The sequence below is a fragment of the Ailuropoda melanoleuca genome, chromosome 6, assembly GCF_002007445.2.
Source record: "Ailuropoda melanoleuca isolate Jingjing chromosome 6, ASM200744v2, whole genome shotgun sequence".
Classification (NCBI taxonomy): domain Eukaryota; kingdom Metazoa; phylum Chordata; class Mammalia; order Carnivora; family Ursidae; genus Ailuropoda; species Ailuropoda melanoleuca.
The window spans coordinates 105532835-105551455 of record NC_048223.1 but is presented as its reverse complement, the minus strand read 5'-3'; the positions used below and the strand labels follow the sequence as shown (position 1 = coordinate 105551455).

The 18621-nt window shown below is 43.3% G+C and overlaps 1 protein-coding gene across 1 annotated transcript in view; it reads right to left on the bottom strand.

Annotated features, from left to right (window-relative positions):
* SORCS3 (sortilin related VPS10 domain containing receptor 3) overlaps positions 1–18621 on the bottom strand; it is a 606047-nt gene that overhangs the window by 527759 nt on the left and 59667 nt on the right. The window lies entirely within an intron of this gene.

Below are 18621 nucleotides of genomic sequence, written 5' to 3'. Positions count from 1 at the left end.
GAAGGCCCTGACCTAGGAATTCTACGTCTAAGAACCTATCCTTAAGAAATAATCAGGAATGATAAAAAGACCAAGAGCAAAATTTCTGAAACAATCCTAAGTAATATGTACCATAAGATCCAAGTATTTTTTTAAAAGATATATAAACAGATAGATGGTGATTCGATAAGGATGAAAAGGAGGGAGAGAAGATATTAGAGAGATAGAAAGATATTAACAGTAGTTATTTCTGGATAGTGGGTTTTCAAGCAATATACATATGCTTTTCTATTGTCTTCCGTGTTTTCTGTAAAAACACAATGAAAATGTATTTTGTACCTGGTAAAACTAAAAATCAATGTAGTTATGATAGATCCTTTCACTTCAAGGATAGAATTCATTCTCTCATTCATGCATCAAATAAGATCTAAACACCTACTACGTGAAGGAGCCTGTGCCAGGCGCTCCAAAGGATGCAAAGAATGAAACAGGATGTTGTCCTCAAATTACTTACACATAGATGGGGAGACAATCGGGGAGCACAAACACCTATGACAAAAGACAACAGAAACAGCCTGTTTCATATGAATGTGCAGACAACAAGTGCCCAAGCTCAGAGGCTCAGCAAGGAACTGGAAGTGGGTGCACACCGGAAGTGGGTGCAATTTCAATAGGTAGAGACGGTGTGGGAAGGGGGTGACCCACTGGTCCTGGTTCACCCATGACTGTACCCACTTGAGCACCGAAAGTCCCGAACCCCAGGAATCCCCAAGTCCCGGGTCAACGGAGACTACTGGTCACCCTCTTTGGGAGGTTCACTCTGGCTGAGCAAAGGTGAAGGCATTAAGATAGGATCAGGCAAGGCTTGTTCCCTGGAAGGAAGGCAGTCCACCTTGAAAAACATAACTAGGACCCAAACCACAAATAGTTCTGAAGTGTAGCCCCAGGGAATGGATTTAACCTGGCCACGGAGCGCGCTATTGAGGATTTTGGAGGAAGAGCAACTTCAGAAGAATAACCTGGAAGCAGTCTACCTGGCAAACTAGAGGAGGAGACAAGGAATAAAGCTGAGATCCCAGAAAGGTACCCGGGAGACTTCCTCTGGGGAGGCAGCGTGGCGGGATGGCACTCATGCCATTTACAAAACAGATGAGGGGGGAGAGGCTCCTCAGGTTTACACCCTGGCTCTGGGCTCCACCCGCCACCTCAGCTGCCATTTTGTTTGCCTAAAGCAAGAGCTCAAATGAATAAGCACAGTGTTAACTCCAAGCAAAAACATGCTGTCTAACAAAGTAAAACACCTCCTGCAAGCGAGTGCCTTCACAGCGATGAAGAAACACCAGGCTCCAGAGCTTCCAAGAGGCTGCGACCAGATGTGCACAGCACCTCCTGGGGGTGAGGGGCTCTCTTAAGCACAGGATGGTAACCCGATGCAGGGGGTCCCTGGAACTCAGAGCCGCTGAACATTAAGGTAAATTTGCCTCCGGTGGCTTAAATTGCCCAACTTGTTTACTTTCAAGAGCTCCCTGAGCAGAAAGCTCAGCTGGCTGATTAGCTTCCTGACGGGGTCTTACATACAAGCGGAAGGAGAGGGAGGCACGCGTGCCTCAATCCGAAAACCCACTCCTATTTATTTCCTTCACCCCAACACATGCACAAAGAAACCGCTCCAAATCAACATGAGCATAATTCCCACGGTTTCTTGCTGCCAACAAGGTTACCTTCATGCAAAGACAGAGAGAGGACCCGGCTAATTTCAATCACCTTAAAATAATAATAATAATAATAACTCTGTCTTATGAGCATGTGATGTTTGTACCTTTTCAAGTATCCTCTAATCTGGTGTTCCTTTATCCTCTCCACAGTCCTGCAGGCAGGTATAAATGCCCACCATCCCCATCTAATGGGGAAGGAAACAGAGAAATGGAGAAGTGACATGGTTTAGCCTAAGATCAGACAGTGACCCACAATCATGTCTCTCTCTGTGCTGCCTCCACCATCCATTCTCCACAAACTCCCCATTCCCTTAGGGCCTGAACCAAGAAATACAGACGTGAAGGGAGACAGTTCATCCTCCTTACATTCCATCCTTATGTTCAATTACGCTCATGAAACCTAAAGACCTGAATTAACCCAACCCACTCGTGAGCACATATACAGTAGACACTCTTGTACCAAAGGGCAAGCAAGACAGGGAATGTTTATAATGATGAAGAAATAAAAGAACAGAGATTTTAGAGAAAGAAAAAGGATTTTCTAGATCCGCGTGGACTAATACAGTAGCCATCAGCCAGGTGTAACAACTGAGCACTGGAGATGAGGCTTGTTGGAACAGAAGTGGACTGTAGGTATATAATACGTACCTGATTTCAAAGACTTCACATGGAAAAATAATAATAAAACATTATTAATATTTTAGATTGATTACCTGTTGAAATTACACTTTTTGGATATAGTAGGTAAAATAAAATATATTACTAAAAGCAATTTCACCTCTTTTTTACTTTTTTTTTTTACCTGGCTATTAGAAAATTTTAAATTATATGGGGCACCTGGCTGGCTCAGATGATAGTGCACATGACTCCTGATCTCAGGGTCATGAGTTTGAACCCCATGTTGGATGTGGAGCCTCCTTAGAAAGAAAGAAAGAAAGAAAGAAAGAAAGAAAGAAAGAAAGAAAGAAAGAAAGAGAAAAAAAGAANGGGTCATGAGTTTGAACCCCATGTTGGATGTGGAGCCTCCTTAGAAAGAAAGAAAGAAAGAAAGAAAGAAAGAAAGAAAGAAAGAAAGAAAGAAAGAGAAAAAAAGAAAATCTTATATGTGTGGCTCACATTAAATTTCTATGGGGCAGCATTTGTCTAGAAAGTTTTCTTCTTTATTTTTATGGAATAAAACCAGAATGTCCTGCTTTTCCAACNTCTTATATGTGTGGCTCACATTAAATTTCTATTGGGCAGCATTTGTCTAGAAAGTTTTCTTCTTTATTTTTATGGAATAAAACCAGAATGTCCTGCTTTTCCAACATTCTTCATAGCAGAAACAGATGTTCTATAATGCCATATTCCTGACGCTTGTCCCACTTTCCTGGACTTCTCTCAGCACCGCTAGCCTAGTTTGTCCATCATGTTGACTCACTTCTCAGGAACAATCAGAGTTTTCTGTGTTACGGTCTTTGATAAAACTGCCACACTCAACACACCAGATTCCTCAGAGCAGGAGCCCGCGGCTGGAGAGCCCCTCCCTTGCTGGCCTCCATATTTCCTTCCCAGAGTAGAAATCACCAGGACAGCATCAGGGCACGATCAGATTTGGGAGACTCTAATTGTACTTTAGAGTCACACCCTTAACTTTTTTTCCTATAGTAACAAAATTCACAGTCCCAAGGCACTGTGTGCCTTACACCTCATCACGCTGCCCAGCCCTGGCCTCCTCTTTTCCCACTGAAATTGCTTCCAGTTGATAATGTGACCATTTCACAAGCATAATATGCAGGTGGTGCCCTCACGGGCCTCCTAATTGTCACTGTCCCTGGGTTTTATATGTGATCATCAAAGAGAAGAAGCTCATAAGCAAAGGCAGCAACCAAAAGGGAGGAAGAGAAAGAAAGACACCTGGTCCTTTTCACTCAGTGGAAAAGACCAGATCACAGACAGCAGGCAACAAAGCAGTGTCGGTGACAGGCTGGAAGGGAAGAAATGATGCTCTGGGTAAGAGAAAGGGACTAGAGAACAGATAGAAACAGACCTCTATTTCCTTTCGTTGTACTGTGTGCTGCCATTTTTAAGGGCAGAACATACTTCCTTTTTGGTGGGAAAGGGGAGAGTGAAGATGGCTCCTCTTCCAATGACAGAGAAGCCCTTCGAGTACTTTCTCCCTTCCCTAGTCAGGCAGAACTGCATTATCAATTGGCATCTAAGAGGACTCAGGTAAAATAAAAGAACCACATTCCCACTCCAAAAAGATTCCAGAGGCCAGATGTCAAGGGCGTGGAGGAATGAACATGATTTCTTGTCCCAAAAGAACTGACTTGACATGGCTAATGTTTGCTCTCCTTGGTTCTGATCATTTCTCTTATTTATGTTTAATTCTCATTCTCTCTCCCCTCTCTCCTTACCTCTTTCCCTTCCTCCATTCCCCAGCCCCCTTCTCTCTGCAAGCCCCACTCTCTTCCTGAAAAGCAACTTGGGGAAATGCGGACTTTGGCATCAGAAACCCCTGGATTTGACACTCTGCTCTGCTTCTTTCTAGTGGCATGGCTCAGCCTCCCTTCTCTGAGGATATAGGTTTCCACTCTGTAACCCAACAGTCAACAAAATATAACACCCCCTGAAATATTCATTCTTTCATGCATTCAACAGGTATTTACTGAGAACCTTCCATGTTTGTGCTGAATGTGGAAGACAGAGCATTACCCAAACTGACCAAAATCCTGACCTTGTGCATTTTGAATTCGAGTTGGAGGAAGATTATCAGGAAACAAATGAAAAAATAAATTGTGAGTCTGACAGTTATAAATTTTGTGAAGAAAAAATGAAGCAGGGAGGAAGAATAGGAAATGCAGTGGGTGGAAATTTAAAGGACCTGAAGCAGGCTTGGGGAAGAGCACCCAGGCTGAGCACACAGTGTGGCATAACCATGAGGCCAGAGCAGCAAGGGGCCTTGTACTTGGGTGGCTGATGTGAGATGAGAGGCAGGAGAGAAGGTAAGTGGTAAGGACTTTGGAGTTGCTTGAAATGAGACAAGAACCAGATCAGGCACTCAGCGGTGTGGGGAGGAAGGGGTACTTATCTCTGTGTAACAGGATCACCTGGTGTGAACACGCGGGGAGAAGGGCAGAAACAAGGAAACTGGATTTGAGACCTGAGGCTATGGCCATGATCCTAAAGTGAGATCATGATGGCTCAGAGCAGGGTTTTAGCTCTGGCGGTGGTGAGAAGCAGACTTTATCTACTTTGTAGCTCTGCACTGATGTGTGACATACATTTAATAATACACCCCAAAATAGAAAAATGAAAATGTTCAAAAATAAAAATAGAAGATCTACTATTTTGTTCCAACCACTCAAAAGAATACCTTGTCCACTCCCTGGATATACCCCCCCTTTAGAAAGCACCAGTGCAGATGATGCAAAATATTGTATGTAAAGTACCAAGCACAGATGTAAGAACACAGGACAAGCTTAATAATACTGGTCCCTCCTGCCCCGACCCCTAGTTGACTTAGCCTATGACTCCCTGCCCTATTGTCCTCTTGCCTCTAGCCCTCCTGATGCTGGCCATGACCTGGCCACTTGCCTAAGTGTAACTCTCAGCTATCCCAAAAGCTTCCCTCCTGGAAAAGTACCGTTTTCTGGGCTAGGAGGAAAAGGTGAGGAACCCTGGAGTTTTAGCCTAAGTCTAAAATTGACATCATACTCTATCCAACAGCAGAATGCCCAGCCTTCCCAAGGAAGCACGGAATTTTCACCAAAGAGGGACCACATTCTAAGCAAACAAACACACCTTATCAAGTTTAAAAGAACAGAAATCATACAAAGTGTGTTCTTAGACCACAATGGAATCAGCCGAGACATTAATAACATAAAGATAGTGGTGAAATACCCAGTTCTACCCCGATATTTGGAATTCCCCACATTTCTATTCTAAATAACACTGGATAAAAATGAAGTTTCAGGAGAAATTTTTAAATATTTTGAACTAAATTAAAATACAGGTGATCAAAATTCATCAGATATAGCAAAATCAGTGCTCAGAGGTAAGTTTATAACATTTACAGCACATTAAACACACATGTTAAAAAACAAGAAAGATCTGAAATCAATAACCTAAGCTTCCACCTTAGGAAACTAGAGGAAGAAGAGCAATTCCAACCAGAAGTGAAGAAATAAGAAAAATAAGAACAGTAGTCAATGAACTTGAAGCCAGGAAAATAATGGAGAAAAATTAACTAAACCTAACGCTGGTTCCTGGAAAAGATCTATAACATTGACAAACTTCTAGGGAGGATAGCCAAGAAAAAAGAAAAGACACAAAATACCCATATCGGAAATGAAAGAGTAGTCATCACTAGTGATCCCATTGATATTAAAAAGATAATAAATAATTGGGCTGCCTGGGTGGCTCAGTTGTTTAAGTGCCCAACTCTTGATTTCAGCTCAGGTCATGATCTCAAGGTCGTGGGAGCCAGCCTGGAGAGGGGCTCTGCACTCAGGACAGAGTCTGCTTGTCTCTCTCCCTCTGCTCCTCCCCCTGCTCACTCCTCTAAAATAAACAAGTAAAATCTTTATAAAAAGATAATAAATAAATATCCATAAATTTGATACTTAGATAAAACGGACCAGTTCCTTGAAAGTCACAAGTTACCAAAACTCACACAAGGATAAAGATATAACCTAAAGAGCCTTGTATCTATTAAAGAAACAGAATCAATAATTAATGATCTTCAAAAAAAATCACAAGGTCCATATGGTTTCACCTGAGAATCCTACCAATTATTTAAGATAGAAAGTATACCAATTCTTGGCAACCTCTTTCAGAAAACAGAAGGAGAGAGTGCACTTCCTAACTCATTCCATGGGGCCAAAATTACCCTAATGCCAAAACCAGGAAGGAAAAAAAAAAATTATAAGAAAACTACAGACAAATATCGCTCATGAACACAGATGTAAAAATCCTCAACCGATATTAGCAAATCAATCCCAACAATGTATAAAAAAAATTCTACAACACAAACAAATGAGATTATCTCAGGTATGCAAGGTTGGTTCAACATTTGAAAACCAATCAATTTAAAGTCATCACATTAACAGACTTAAAAAGAGGGGCGCCTGGGTGGCTCTGTTGGTTAAGCCTCTGACTCTTGATCCTCAGCTCAGGTCTCAATCTCAGGGTCATGAGTTCCAGCCCCACCCAGCAAGGAGACTACTTGAAAGTGAAAAAATAAAAATAGTGGATTTAAGAAGACAAACTGCATGATAATATCAATTGGTGCAGAAAACCCAACACCCATTCACAATAAAAAACTCTCAGCAAACTGGAAATAGAGGGAAATTTCCACACTTTGATGAAGCATCTCTACCCAAAAAAACACCTGCTAATAGGGTGTCATAAGCTAAGGAGAAAAGAGAGAATCCCATGGAAAAGGACAAAGAGTGAAAGTGGACGTTTTTCCTGAGGTTTAGGGCTGGCTGAGGAGGGCTGGGGCTCATTCCTTGTTCCCATGACCCCACTGCAATTGGGACGATGACCTCGCTGTGTGGGGAGGCGGCTGAGATGACACAAGGTGACAGAGCAGCGCCCCTGATGCCGACCTACAGCACCTCTATGCTCTGTGTGCTGGCCACAGCACTGAGCACCTGCTACTGTGCTGTGTGATCTATTTTCTGGACTCTCACCTGCTAGAATGGGTGGTAGGGACCTTTGCTGCTTTACTAACCGCCATCTCACCCCCACACAGTGTGAGTGGTGGTGAATGACCCAGTTCAGGCCTCTGCGATCTTTTAGGTTATTCAGGGGCCAAGAACACTGAGAAAGAGGGTCACAGGGTTGGGACGGAAAGGGCAACAGCCATCCTGCCGCCGTGGGCATCTTCTTAGAGAGAGGGGCACCACACCATGGAAGCCTCCCCGTCTCCTCCTCCCCGGACCCACCCACACTGCAGGGAGATGGCTGTCGGGCTTTGCAATCGCTAACGGGCTCACCTGTAACAAGGACATCCCATCCTTCTCAGCCTCTGCAGCCCTCCCCAAACCTGGAGTGGCTCCCTGAGCCAAGAGAACCATATGTGAGGATGGCCTAGAAAACAGCATCACACGAATGTTTTCATTCAACAGCAAAATCGTTTGATTTCATTCAAGCTTGTCTTTGCAAGGGCAACTGGAGCCAGCTTGACAGAGAACCATTAAATAGACTAATTAGGAAATGATCCGGAGAGGCGGCATGGCAGGGGCCGGGGGGAAGAGTCAAGCAACGAGGATCGGGTTCTGGCCCATTTACTCGCTGTGTGGCTTCTGGCAGGACGAGACCCTCTCTGAACATCCGCTTCTTCCTCTTTGTTAAGTGGGAAGTACTACTGAAATGTATTTGTTACTCTCATTTTATTATTGTTACTACTGGAAGAATCACAAGAGAAGGAAAGTGGAAGGTCTTTCAGGTGCTGGAGATGCATTTCAGGGAGAATGAAAACCTAACAATGAATGGGGACTTGGCTGTTTGAACTGCACATCACAAGAAACACGGGAAAGCAGGAAAGCCAGGGGTGGCTGGCCACCTCCTGCCTCCCTTCGCGTCTCTGCTGGTGACAGAACTCACAGGGTACCACCTTAGCTCAAACATCCCCATCTCTGAACTATCCTCAAGGTATCCCAGAGCCAAACCTCGAGGCCCAGACTGAAAAGAACTCAGTAGCCCGTAAGGCTTCCAAAAATCCTTCCAGCACAACTCTACCATCATGCCCAGAGGCTGGTCCTCACCTGGATCCTAATTCCTGAAGAAATGCTGGGCTGGGGAGGGGGCACAGCTAGAGTCTTGCCTCTGCACAACTACCCAACTACATAACCTTGAGTAAGATGCTTGACCTCTCTGAGCCTCAGTTTTCTTATATAAGGATGATAGCAGAACTTAGCTTACAGCTCTGACCACGGTGTCCAGCCCATGGTAAGTAGAGATGTCCACTCGGACTACCCAGGTTCCCAGGTTTGAAACCTGGATGAGATACTTAGCTAATGTGCAACTCTGAGCAAATGACCAACTTCTCTGTGTTTCTGTTTTCTCAATCCTAAAACGTGGACAATAAAAGAACCTATTTCTTAGACTTATTGTGAGGATTAAATTAACCCCTGTAAAGTGTTTTTAAAAAAGTGTCTACCATATTGTAAATGCCCAATAATGAGAGCAAATATTTGTTTAAAAAAACTAATAATAATAGTAGGAAATTATTGCTGAAGGAGCTTGAAAACCAAAGCAGCCCCACCCCATTCCCATAGCCTCTTGCACATAATAGAAAATGGACAAACGCGTCCAGTGAATGATCCTGGTGATTTTCACCTAATCTCCCATCACTGCTATGTTCCATCTACTCATAAGTTGTGTTTCTTAGCCAAGAAAGGCAGAAAGCATGAACCCATGCTACCGTCACCTTGGTCTGATGCTTCCCCCACTGCCTTTTGGTGGGGGTGCTGCTTACTTCTCCAACAGATTTCTTAATGAGTGAGAGACACAGATGTTACAAGCCTTCTCTGAAGGAGCTGGTCTGGAGGAAGCCACGAGGAGCCACAGGCAAGGGCTGCTACAGAAGATCCAGTTTGGGTCAATTCGTTGCTCTGCACAGAGTGGCAGTGGGGTCAGCTGGTCTCATGGTGAGCATACACCTCATGGATTTGCTGTTCCCTCTGGCTGCAATGCTGTTCCTCCCTTCATTCCGGCTTTCCTCAATTACCACCTCCTGGGAGATGCCCTCTGGAACAGCTCCCTCAACATTATGTATCCGTTATCCTGCTTTGCTTTTTCTTCATAGGATTTTATGTGACGTTTATTCATTAGTTTATCATCTGCTTCCAAAAACCAGCAGAGATTTGCCTTTTCTGTTCACTACTGGGCCTCGAACAGTGCCTCTTACATATGTTAGTAGGCACTCAAGAAATAGCTGATAAATGAACGAACAAAGTAAAGGTCTTCCCCCGCAGAGGTGATCGACAGCCCTCTGGCTAGATTACAGAGTCAACACCCTTCTGCCAAATGACTTTTCTCAACCCCAGGAGGATGGGCTGGGCTGGGCTGTAGGACAAAGGGAAACTGCAAACCTGGGTCCCAATCCTGTTCTTTCTGGTGGATGGTAAGACTTTGACTGCCTTTTATCTTAGAAAACACATTCAGAGACATTCCATCATTCAATTAGAACTTTAAAGAGTTGCAACAAAATTAATTTGCTTATCACCAGGGAAATTAAAATGTCTGCAAATAAATTCTACCCCTCCAGCCCAGTTTCAGGTGGTTGATACAACTGATGTGTTGGCAGCAGTGAGAACCAAGAGGAGAGTATTGGGAAAACTAGTTTCTAGCTGGAAGGGAAAATTCAGCAAAGGTATGAAAACACACACACACACACACACACACACACACACACACATCACCAAGCCTTGCTGCCTGTGTTTTTAATGTCTTCTCCAAAATGAACAAATGATTTAAGGAACTAAAATGTAGGCTATACAGTTCACATCTCACTCTCAAGGAGAGGTGAATTCAGACATCAATTGTAGCCCCAATGACTAGAGTCCTGCCATCTAGCACAGTGCTTAAGAATATGGGCTTTGAAATTAGACAAGCCTGGGTTTGGACTCCATCCCTGCCACTTACTAGCTGTGTGACCTTGAGATATTTACTAACTTCCCTGAACTTTGAGTTCCTCATCTATAAAATAAGGATAATAAAATTAATCTCACAGATTGTTGAAATAATGTATAATTATACATAAGGCAGAGTGGGTGCTCCATATGGGAAATATACTTTCATTATTATATGAATGACGTCAGATATTAGCCATGTTAAGAAAACCAATGGCAATAAGAAGCATAAAAGATAATGTACCCCAAGTTTATAAAGGGGGATGGTACATATCAAAACACAGAGTAGGACTGGCAACAAATCCCACCAGGATTGCTGCCTCTCCTGGAGTTTTCCTCACAGCCCTTCTGTTCCAGACCCATATGATATTCCTGTTCTAAGCAGGGACAGAGTGAGATGGCCTGAAATGATCCCCAGGAGATGAATGAATTCCATGTGATTCATTCATAGACCCAAACACCCAGCCCAAATCTCCCCACTACCCTGCTACATCCAAATCCCACTGCAGCCACATCCTTCCAAACACGCAGAAGGTATATGCAATACAAAATGAAAGCAGTGACTTGGGAAAGCGAGGGGCTGGGTAGGGCGGCTAGCCTGCAGAATGAGAATGAGAACGAGAGATTGGGGGTCTATAGGGAATTGCTCTCAAACCAAATGCAAGAGTGAAGGGACAAGGCGAGACAAGGGGGGGACAGAGGAGGACAAAGGGGTGAACTCCACTGTGCCATAATGAGCCTCCATCATAGTGATATGATGGGATGAAGAAGCCCTCTTGCCGCTCTCCCCTTTGTAACATGACTGTTTCCCTGGAGTCACTAGCAATTTAAAAAAAAAAAAAAAAGCAGTTTAGCTAGCTCAAATGTGATTGCCCGAGGGGCAGGAGTAAAGAATGATCTGGAAAAGGCATCCTACTCAACATGGGAGCAATAGAATCCCAAGGGAAGAAAGATGAAAATATGACAGTGGAAAGGGAACTCAAATCATTGCCAGAGTCCAAACAATGATGGGGTTAAAAAAAAAAAAAAAGACCAGCCCAAAGCCAGCAAGTTTGGGGAGATTTCCAGAAAAACAGGAGTTATAACCCAACCTCCTTTCTCCCCAACCCAGAATACAAGCATGAATTTTTGCTGTCTGTATGCACCAAACAAGTTACCATAAGCAATTTACCAAACAGTCAAGCAAAGAAAAACGGACCTACTCTTTTTTGTTAACTAAATTCTCTAGCATCTACTCTTTCAATGTACAAGGATTCACATGGACAACAAGGAACCTCCCTCACTTTGCTACTTGGGTCTCTTAGGAGGCAGGATGGCCAGGACACGGGCTGGTAAACTTCTATACTTAATTGCAAGCCTGTGGTGGCATGCAGCGCCTTCGGGAAGCTGCACCAGGTGACACTGGTGCAGTCCGTATTCATTCACAGCTGCGGGTGGGTTTATCCAGGGCACCAATTATCTAATTGCTGCTAATGTTCCGTATATTTACTCAGCTGCAAATTTGCAAGATGGGGCCTGACTCACAAGAAGGGGATAATAATGGGAGATATATTTCCATTTGAAAATTCATGAATAAGCAGCAAGAGCCCTGTTTATTAAAATTCAGATCCAGATAAACAATGAGTATAGTTCCAGGAATAATTGCAGGTTTTTCACAGTTACAGAAAACCAGCGCCTTTGTCAACACTCCATTGTTCTATTTATACCTTGGGAGATATTGCACTGAGTTTCTATAAATACAATGGAAACTCATTCATCTCAACCTCTCTCACGTGTAAAGTCCCAACCTTCTCAGTAATAAAAGAACTGCATCCCGAGTGTATCTGACATTAGGTCTCAAGACTGTCATAGGCGAATCTTTCCCAATATAAGAGATAAAGAAGAACAGGCTTGGATTGGACTGGGGAGGGGGAGGGGAAGCAACAGGCATTCTATTCTGGTTTCTGAAATAGACATGAAGCAGATGCGTCCTTGCCAGCTCTCAGTCCCTGAGTGTTAATATCGGAGATTAAAAGCAGAGGAAACAAAATGCCCACGGTATCTTGACCCCTTCATGGGATGCGAGCTCAGCAGGGATACTCATTTATACATTTTCTTTGAATGCAATTCTGTCCTTCTGTATGGATATGCGCCCCCTCTCCTATTATTTTGCAAATCTATATCATGCAATCTTGAAATCTACTTCTTTGATCCCCCACCTCCAAAATACCCAGAGCTACCCTTCGTACCACACAGTGTTAATCAGAGAGAGTCTAGTTCAGTGAAGGTCTCCTGATCCCAAGCAGCCCAAAAAAGTGCCCTGATAGCAGGACCTAATTGTGCTGTCTCCAGATACGACTAATATTTACAAGAATATCACATTTTTAAGTGTTTTACTGTGGAGCAAACATTGTGTGAATTACTTTCCATATAAAAAAATCTAATCATCCCACCAGCTCTGTGAAGATGGTGCCATCACTCTCCTTTTGATAGACGAAAACACAAAGCAATAAGCTAAAGTGACCCAGCCACATAGCTACCAAGTAGCAGAGCTAGAACTTGAACCCAGAACTATCTGAAACTAGCATATATGCTCTTAGCCACCACATCAATGCATTTTTCTGCTTCTTGAATCTAACTTCATACTACTCCATCTTGTGGATAAGCCCTGGAGTGTCGTATCTCTAGACCGTGGCTCAGACAGATGTTGCTTCTGTTAACCACTACACACACACACACACATACACACACACACTCTCTCTCTCTCTCTCTAAAATCTTTAGTCTGTGTCTCTCCATGATCCCTGGTTTGCAAGAGGTGAACCCTATCTCCATAGCAATCTTCCATGTACCCATACTTACATGTTTCATATTTAAGGGAAAAATCATTTTACATAGACATGTGTGTGTCCATAATGCATATATATGTGGTGGGTATGTTTGTGTGTCACACATATACATTAGCTTCTCGTCAGTATCTCCTTATAGGTAAGGTAAAATTATCCACAGGGAAGTGGGGCTCTATCAGAAATAGGACCCTGTTGTGTATGAAACCTCCCTCAACAGCTGATGTTCCATATGCTGCAGTGAAACCAGATTCATTAAAAGGGTTTACAACACAGAATTTTAATACAAAGCCTTCCTTCAGTGGTATATCTCTCTAGAAACTCTGGTCCCTGAACATTTCACAGGTTTCAGAGCCAAAGAAGAAGGGGCTGGAATAAGAAGTAATAGCAGAAAGAGTATCCAGGGAGCAAAGGAGACACTTCAGTCATCAGCAAGACGGCAGCTGTGTTGGAAGGTGGGGCAGGGGTTTGGGGAGCCAGCTGGTAGGCTCACCCAGAAATCTGCGCCCTGTTCATTGGAGATAGATTTCTATTCACCTCTTCATTTCAAAGACGGTGGGGAAAGTTCTAGCCTTTTGATATGGATTCAGCATTCTTATAGATAGAGATGGCCAATTATGAGTTCAAATACCATCGGCCCTATAAAAGTTTATCCCCAAAAGTTCTCTCCTTCACTTACCGGATCATTCACACATTCATTTAACAAATTATTGAACACCTACTTGAACAGGCACCATGCCAGCTCAATCAAGAACATGCTCCCTAAACCAAACTTTGCTTACCCACCCTGCCGATTAACTGATGCTCTCGTTGTTTCTGATGCCCACCTCATTCCAGTCCTGCCACCTGATTTACATGCCACACCTTTCTCGTGTACCCAGGTATTACTTCTCCCACCAGCTGCATCATGTGTTCACGGGAGCTAATTGCGTTTATTCTCAAAACTATGTATAGCTGTCATACTTACTGTTATAACTAGATTATTAAATTAAACAGTGTGTAAATCAACAGAAAATGAATACAAAAAAAAATCCATGTTCCTATAAAAGCTTATTTGGATGTTTTGCAAAGACTTGATAAAATGTAAGTCATTTAAAAATGTGGCTAAATCAGCTGTGAACAGGAAAAGTATAAAATACTGGGTGTGCCTTCACCTATTTTACAAGCCCCCAGCACTACAGGAGGGGAGCTACAGACAATGAAAAGGCAAAAACCCCCTCCCCTGGTCCTCCTTGGACCTGGTTGGAGCAGCCCAGGCAGCCCTCCACTTAGATCGTCACTTAGTTAAATATTCAAAACCATGTCACTGCACTCACTTTACAAATTATTTCTAGCCCCAAAACTTCATTTAAGACTTACCAAAAACAGAAGGAAAAAAGCTGATTCTGTTTCAATGTTTCTAGAAAAATTGGTAATACTGTTTTTATGTGCTGGTCCGAATTATCATCATCTCTCAACAGCCTCCTTAACTAGTCTCCCTGCTTCTAGCTCTGCCCTCCTACAGTCTATTCTCTATAAAACACCCAAGGTGATTTTCTTTTAAGTAATGTCATACCACTTTCTTCCCCAGCTAAAAACCCTCTCCTGGCTCACCATTACACTCAAAATAAGAGGCATCCTACTTGCCACAGCCTCCGGACCCCTCCCATGAGTCTACCACATATTTTAGGGCTCCCTCCTTGCTCGCTTCTCAGGCAAATATGCCTCCTTCGTGCTCCTCAATACGCCAAGCATAGTCCTGCCTCATAGCCTTTGCATGTCCAATTCCCTCTGCCTGAAACGCTCTTCCCCTGATCTTCTCACGACTAACTGTCTCATTCATGTCTCTGCACAAATGTCATCTCCTTAGAAGTATTAATGTAGGATAGTTGGAAGAAAGACAGGCAGAGAAAAGGGGCCCGCCGGCCCTAAGAGGAAACCACCCTAAAAGGATTTTACACCACCCTGGAAGGAGCCCTCTACCCTTTCCCACATGATAGGTAGACAACAAAAACCTGATTGGGTGACAGGCTCCTGGAGGGTTAATCAGGTTAAAACAGCCTGCCGACAAGCCCATGAAAACCCGCTAGACTTAGAAACCCTGGTGGCCACCCTCTCCGGTCCCTTCCCTCTTGGGAGCTTTGCACTATCACTCAATAAACTTTGCTTTGCTGCCCACCAAAAAAAAAAAAAAAAAAAAAAAACTACTGGGTGTGGGAAGACTCCAGAACCTTTGAATTGTTTTCCCAATGTCTTCTTACTCCATAAAAAAATTTAAAAAAATAAAATAAAAAAATCAGGCACAGGAAATTAGAGATAATGTGTTATAGGTGTGATTTAAACAAAAATGAAGACCTAGAATGCTAATCAGCAGACCAATGTGCAAAGACCTACGCTTGCCTGTATTTTTAAAAATGGGTAAATAAATATACGTATCTCAGTTTCACACCAAAATAATATGTTCAGGCTATGTGTATATGTTATGATTCCCCCAAATTTCACACATGTTTTTGAATTCCCAGCACCTGGTCTCCTTTGTGGAATACAAACAACTACAGTCCCATGAGTCTCGGGCAGCAGCGGAGGCACGTGGAATGGGAGAATGGAAGCGGGGGGTAAGGTGCAGCATCTGAACCAGACTTGTGGTGGAGGAGGCGGGAAACGGGAAGAGAAAAAACCTTTAGGGAGAAAAAACGCGGTGCAGAGTGTTGAAGAGAAGAAGAGCTGGCCTGGCAAAGCCCAGACACACAGAGCCAAATCTATGCAGGCACATGGTGCATCTGTGAATCTCCAAATAAGCTGGCATGACTGGAAGACCAAACATACGCCGGCATCCTTTCCACAATGATTCGCACACTCTTGGTTTTGCCAGGCGCCGTCCTGGGATCTGTGCTCGTGAGGCCTACTTCCTTGCTGCTCTAGGGAGGTGTCCATCACACCTTACAAAGCCTCTTCACATACGCTCTCCAGAAAGCTGATCCTCAGAGAGCTGGAATCGGGGTCTGCTTGTGCTTAGATACCCACCCCCACCTCCACCCCACCCTCGGTTTCCAAACCCACACAGGGCCCAGAGTTATTTCTCAGAAAATATCACAGAAGTGAACTGGAACAGGCTATCCGTTCTGATTGACAAGAAATCCACACAGCCCAGGATGACCCAGAGTTGGAAATAACTGTGTCATTTTCTCTCCTGTTGGGTGCTGTTTCCTTCGAAACTGAAATGCTTACCCAACTACCCAAATGCCACTGAAATGGGTGATAGATTAGATTACCTGATAAACACCTCTACACCCTCCAAGAAATTTCCTAGTAATCACAGCAACTGCTATCTTTTCCAGCTGGTTGCTGACAACGTTTCAAAATGAATCCTCCTACACTCTTATTTTTACCCTCGACTAGCTGACTTTAATGGTAATCTCCTTAGGTTGAGAGCCCAGATGGAGTTGAAAATCTCTTTGATTTCTTTCAGAAGGGAACTTTGGTAGGAAGCAGCTCCATCAGGCCACTCTAACACGTTTCGCTTTCATTTTCTCCCTGCCTTCACCCCCAACCCTTATCATTTTATCTCAACCACCCTCCCACTGGCTTTCTTTAGAGTTCAGCTTCTAAACAAGGAGCCCAAAATCTCCTTTGGTCTTTGGGATGATTTTTGTTTAAAAGGATCAGGAAATTTTAAACTTTTGTATAATCAATCAATTTGAAGTCTTGTCTCCTCTAACAGTAATGAATTTGATCACCTGAAGGTAACCTTAGTAAGTGTTCTGTTCACCAATATATCCCCAATGCCTAGAAAAAGCGATAGCAGAAAGTAGGTGCTCAGTAAAGAGAAAGAGAATGAATGAGTAATCCCTACAACAGCCCCATGGGGTTAGCAAGGTGGATATTCTTGCAGTTCACAACAGACTCATGCAGGTTAGGTAGTTTGCTCAAGGTCACACAGCCTAGGACTCATCAAGGTTTGTCTAGAGCCATTTTACTAGACCATGTACCTGAACACCAGCATTAGAACCGGAAGACTGTTCTTTGCTTCTACAGAGCTAAGATCAGGCCCCTGAATCCAGTCCAAGGTCCACAGCTCTTAAGATGGAAATGCAGAGATTAGAAAAGGGGCTTTATGAAACACCATTTAAAACGAATCCTGTAACATACTTGCATAAGAAACGGGAAGGGAGTGGGATGGAGGGTGCAGAAACGCTGGGAGAACACCATGTCCTTCAGGTGCGCTCAGGCAGAGGAGTCCACATAGACTCCAGCAGACAGTGCACACCAGCGATATGCAAGCTACTATCCATGGACCAAATATGGCCCTCCATCTGTTCTTGTAAATAAAGTTTTCTTAGAGCATAGGCTCCCCCATTCCTGTACATATTGCGCACGGCAGCTTTACACTACAACAGCAAAGACAGGTAGTTCACCCTGTGGCCCACAAACCCAAAAATATTGACTGTCTGCCCCTTTACAGAAACAGTCTGCCAACTCTTGGGGTACTACACTCATTTAGCAACACCCCCCAGCAGCAGCAGCAGCAGCTGCACAAAGGAAACACAATACTACAAATGTACTACTACCATGTTCAATGAGCTGGGAAGGATCATTTTCCACCCAATACTAAAAAAAAAAAAAAAAAAAAAAAAAAAAAAAAANAAAAAAAATCACAAACCAATTACTTCAGCACTTGACACCTGCTTAGAAACCTCTTGTCAATAATATCTACTCTTGCCTGAACTTTTGAACTAGACATCCACTCCCTTCATTACCACTCCATTGAGGATTAGCACTCATTGGAAAAGCTACAGAAAACAAACTTTTTACTTTATTTTAAAAGAAAAATCAGAGAAGGGCACATTGAATGCAGTGCTACAAATAAATGGAAACTCAGCATGCCTTGTAAAATGGTCTAGATCTCATTAAATGATTTCTTGGCTATTACCCTTTGGGCTTACCAATGGATCTGAATGGGCTCTCCAGTGAAAGTGAATGCTCAAGGTGCTATTCTTTTGAAAGGAAATAGCATATTGAAATCAGAAAAGACGACAACCAATTGTTAGGAAAACGGATTTCAAATGAGGAGTGCCATTTTCCATCTTTAGGCTTTGCCACTGATACTCCCTTGCAAATCTCTTAGCCCATCCTATGTCTTACTTTCCTAACCTACCAAAAGGAGAAAATCCTATCCATCTTCTATCCCTTATCTCCCTTCTCCCAACAGTGATGTGGAAAGGATGCATAAAACTGTTTGCTGTGAGCTTTTTAAGAGGCCCTCACAGGGAAAGGCTAAACATTATGTATACATTCCCTAAGCTCAGACTGTTCTCCAGGGAGGTGGAGCTCAGTAAATAGGAACATGACACAGTAGCACAAAAGCCTGGGAGTCAAAAGCAAATGACCTGTTAACTCATCTCCTCCAAGAGCCTTATTCCAAGTATGGCAATGCACAATGGAAAACTCTCTATGGATTACATCCTGGTAACTTCTAAGAGAAAAACTTCAACATCTCCAT